The following is a 4,949-nucleotide window of genomic DNA, read 5'->3' as shown; positions in this document are numbered from 1 at the left end:
TCGAAGTGCGGATGCAGTGTTTCGGCTATTAGTTGAGAGTCAGTCTGGAGAAGTTCGGCGGGTATACCGTCATCTCCGGCTGCTAAATCATTAATAAGAGACAATTCTAGATGAAAAATATTTCAAACATTTTTTATGCTAGACATTCCTCAGTATTATATGATTGAAAATGAAAATATTTTTCTTCGTTTTTCACAATCAAATTATTTATAATGTGAGATAATGTTTTCCATAGATATTTTAATATTATGAATAAAAATAATAATTATATTTAATTAAAATTTTTATCCAATAATATACCATATGCTTAGAAATTTGATTACCAAATTTCTAAACAACTTAATTAGCATAGTCTTACAACCCTCAACCATATGTAGTCCAAGCAGCACTAAAAAATTAATTAAAGTACCATAACAGCATGGACTGCGATATGCGTTCAAAATGTCGATGTTCATGTGTCCTGCAGTTCACACGATGACGCACAGTTTGCTGCGTTCTTCATCGACCCATGAGCCGAGTGATCCACCGCTTAGAGTTTTTATATTTATTATTTCAATTTGTCAAATATGAATTTATTGAAAGAAATTAAAAATACACCATTTTACTGGCATATATCAATTCCTTCAATAAATCTTTTTTTTATACCTAAAACGAAATGCTGCGAAATGTCTTAGTTTTATATAAACAATATTATACCATTTATTACTTGGATAATTTACAATTTCATATAATTTTAATGTGATATAATATTGCGTTTTTTATATAAAACATTAACCTGAAGTAAACCAGGTACAACATTCAACATTTTAGGTTGTTGCATTAGCCAATGTATGCCCATAACTATGATGAACAATACATATTCGCAACGCGTGTATATTATGGTCCATATACACGCAAGTTTCATATTATAATATATAAACATAAATTTGTGAATATATTATAATACAATTTAATTTGCTTGATTATTATTCTTGTTTGCTTGATTTTATTTATAAAAAAATTTAATCCAAATTTTCATTGAACTTCTTTTTTTATAAATATATAATTGTTTGGCAATTTTATCTTGTTATATTATAAAAATATATTTTATAATTAAAACAAGTTATTGTTGTTTACGGTAAAGATATTATATACAATAATGATCCTTCCGCAGGTTCACCTACGGAAACCTTGTTACGACTTTTACTTCCTCTAAATAATCAAGTTCGGTCAACTTTTGCGAAACAACCGTAACACGCAAGGCGTCACAGTGATCACGTCCGGAGACCTCACTAAATAATTCAATCGGTAGTAGCGACGGGCGGTGTGTACAAAGGGCAGGGACGTAATCAATGCGAGTTAATGACTCACACTTACTGGGAATTCCAAGTTCATGTGAACAGTTTCAGTTCACAATCCCAAGCATGAAAGTGGTTCAGCGGTTTACCCGGACCTCTCGGTCTAGGAAATACACGTTGATACTTTCATTGTAGCGCGCGTGCAGCCCAGGACATCTAAGGGCATCACAGACCTGTTATTGCTCAATCTCATTATTGCTAGACGCAATTTGTCCATTTAAGAAGCTAGTGTCCTTATAATGGGACAAACCAACAGGTACGGCTCCACTTACATAAACACATTCAAACACAATAAACATTTTACTGCCCACCATGAATGAAGGCTATATAAGCTTCAACACCATAATCCTGAAGATATCTATTTAATATATTTGAGTCTCGTTCGTTATCGGAATTAACCAGACAAATCACTCCACGAACTAAGAACGGCCATGCACCACCACCCATAGATTCGAGAAAGAGCTATCAATCTGTCTTACACACTTATGTTCGGACCTGGTAAGTTTTCCCGTGTTGAGTCAAATTAAGCCGCAGGCTCCACTCCTGGTGGTGCCCTTCCGTCAATTCCTTTAAGTTTCAGCTTTGCAACCATACTTCCCCCGGAGCCCAAAAGCTTTGGTTTCCCGGGAAGCGACTGAGAGAGCCATAAAAGTAGCTACACCCAATTGCTAGCTGGCATCGTTTATGGTTAGAACTAGGGCGGTATCTGATCGCCTTCGAACCTCTAACTTTCGTTCTTGATTAATGAAAACATCTTTGGCAAATGCTTTCGCTTAAGTTAGTCTTACGACGGTCCAAGAATTTCACCTCTCGCGTCGTAATACTAATGCCCCCAAACTGTTTCTATTAATCATTACCTCTTGATCTGAAAACCAATGAAAGCAGAACAGAGGTCTTATTTCATTATCCCATGCACAGAATATTCAGGCATTTGAAGCCTGCTTTAAGCACTCTAATTTGTTCAAAGTAATTGTACCGGCCCACAATAACAATCGTTTAAGAGCACTAATGCAGGTTTTTAAATAGGAGGAACATATGAAAAAATACAAGTACTTAATCACATATAAGAACTCCACCGGTAATACGCTTACATACATAAAGGTATAGTACTAACCACAAATGTAAGTTGTACTACCCGTATGAAGTACAAGTTCAACTACGAACGTTTTAACCGCAACAACTTTAATATACGCTATTGGAGCTGGAATTACCGCGGCTGCTGGCACCAGACTTGCCCTCCAATTGGTCCTTGTTAAAGGATTTAAAGTGTACTCATTCCAATTACAGGGCCTCGGATATGAGTCCTGTATTGTTATTTTTCGTCACTACCTCCCCGAGCTGGGAGTGGGTAATTTACGCGCCTGCTGCCTTCCTTAGATGTGGTAGCCGTTTCTCAGGCTCCCTCTCCGGAATCGAACCCTGATTCCCCGTTACCCGTTGCAACCATGGTAGTCCTAGATACTACCATCAAAAGTTGATAGGGCAGACATTTGAAAGATCTGTCGTCGGTACATGACCATACGATCTGCATGTTATCTAGAGTTCAACCAATATAACGATCTTGCGATCGCTTGGTTTTAGCCTAATAAAAGCACATGTCCCATAAAGGTTCATGTTTTAATTGCATGTATTAGCTCTAGAATTACCACAGTTATCCAAGTAACTGTTAACGATCTAAGGAACCATAACTGATATAATGAGCCTTTTGCGGTTTCACTTTTGATTCGTGTGTACTTAGACATGCATGGCTTAATCTTTGAGACAAGCATATAACTACTGGCAGGATCAACCAGAATAATGTTTTTCTTTACATATTTCATTCATATTTTCGAATAGAAATAATGCAATATAAATATTATAGATCTATTATTTTAATATTCTATTTTTTGAATTTGATTACGGCCAAAACTTGTATAGCATTCGTAATCCTTCTTTTATGTTTTGTTTTATACTTGTTTCGCCACTAATATAACAAGTTTTGGATGTTATAAGAATTATTCATTACATCATATATATAAATATACGTATGTATGTATAATTTTATAACATAATTTTTATTTAATATATATTTGCTACTATAATTTTATTATATGTACAATATATTTTATTCTAAAATATCATTTTATTTCAACATACATAATTATTTATGTATCCACACATTTGCAATTTTTGTTTAATCCATATAAATATTGAATTAAATCATTTGTATTTTGATGTTAAATTTAAAATTTAACATTTTTCCATATAACTCTCGAATGATATATAATATAAAACCGAGCGCATATGAAAAATAAGTATTTATTTAATAATAATATTATTAAAAAATATTATTATTTTATTTGAACTCACTATACCGGCTAACGATATAGTGCGTCCGATTTTAAGGCAGGTACTAATTTAATATACATTATATTAGCCTGCCACCAAAAATTAACGATAATAATTGGAAACCAATTGTTATTATATATATACATATATAACCTTGGCGCACGTTTCAACGTTATTATCTTGAGTTTTAATAATATTAGTCCGCTCAGCCAAGTCTCGTATTCAAAAAGAATAAAGAAACAAATTTATACGGATAATATTATAATACATATTGTCAACATTGACTAAATCATATTATATACATAGATTTATATCAATTCTAGATGGACATCCACTGACCATCCTATAGTAGTTTTTTGCATCGATGTCTTGAAATCGGGCATTTTCAATTGGGCTTGCCACCCACCCTACAGTTATTCTCCTATAATAACTTAAGAGAATATTGAATTCAGTACTTTTTATATACATATGAATTACTTCTTCATATAATTAATATTTATGCTGATTTTCATATGTATATGGTAAATTTATTTATATTATTGACAAAATCATATGCATATCATATGTTTTGAACAATACTTGGGTCGGCAACCACTGCCTACCTATAATAGTTTTTGAACACCCTATCTAGATATCGGGTGTTTTCTGTACTAGATGAGCCCACACTGTGGCTTTCTCTTAATTTACCTAAGAGTTTATAGGTATATTTCATACTTTTTTATATACATATGATATATTTCTTAATATAATTGATATTTATGCTGATTTTCATATGTATATGGTTAATTTATTAATATTATTGACAAAATCATATGCATATCATATGTTTTGAACAATATTTTTTTTAATTTATTTTTTTTTTTCAACCCCACCATACCCCAGATGGTTACAAAGCCCCACGTGGCTTTAATACAAGAGTTTATAGGTATATTTCATACTTTTTATATACATATGATATATTTCTTAATATAATTGATATTTACGCTGATTTTCATATGTATATGGTAAATTTATTTATATTATTGACAAAATCATATGCATATCATATGTTTTGAACAATACTTGGGTCGGCAACCACTGCCTACCTATAATAGTTTTTTTTCAGTCGCGATCGGACACTCGACGAGTAAAGACGTGCCTACGGACCGCAGCAAAGCGTACATCCAAAACAACAACAACGACACAGTTTTGCGATAAGCCCGAGCTTATCTCGTGAAGCGCGCTCTGATTGGTCGCCGCGATAGCGTGATCAAGCCGCGCGCGTAAACAACACTAACACACGTG

General features: G+C 33.2%; 2 non-coding genes across 2 annotated transcripts; both read right to left on the bottom strand.

The window, feature by feature from the left end:
• Positions 1 to 357: 357 nt before the first annotated feature.
• LOC122320438 lies at positions 358 to 537 on the bottom strand. Its single transcript, XR_006245676.1, has one exon. It is a non-coding gene; the product is annotated as a 5.8S ribosomal RNA (ribosomal RNA).
• A 599-nt stretch (positions 538 to 1,136) lies between these two features.
• LOC122320439 lies at positions 1,137 to 3,133 on the bottom strand. Its single transcript, XR_006245677.1, has one exon. It is a non-coding gene; the product is annotated as a small subunit ribosomal RNA (ribosomal RNA).
• Positions 3,134 to 4,949: the final 1,816 nt, after the last annotated feature.

Source organism: Drosophila ficusphila, unplaced genomic scaffold (genome assembly GCF_018152265.1).
Source record: "Drosophila ficusphila isolate 14025-0441.05 unplaced genomic scaffold, ASM1815226v1 contig_537, whole genome shotgun sequence".
Classification (NCBI taxonomy): domain Eukaryota; kingdom Metazoa; phylum Arthropoda; class Insecta; order Diptera; family Drosophilidae; genus Drosophila; species Drosophila ficusphila.
This window is presented reverse-complemented; position numbering and strand designations above follow the sequence as displayed.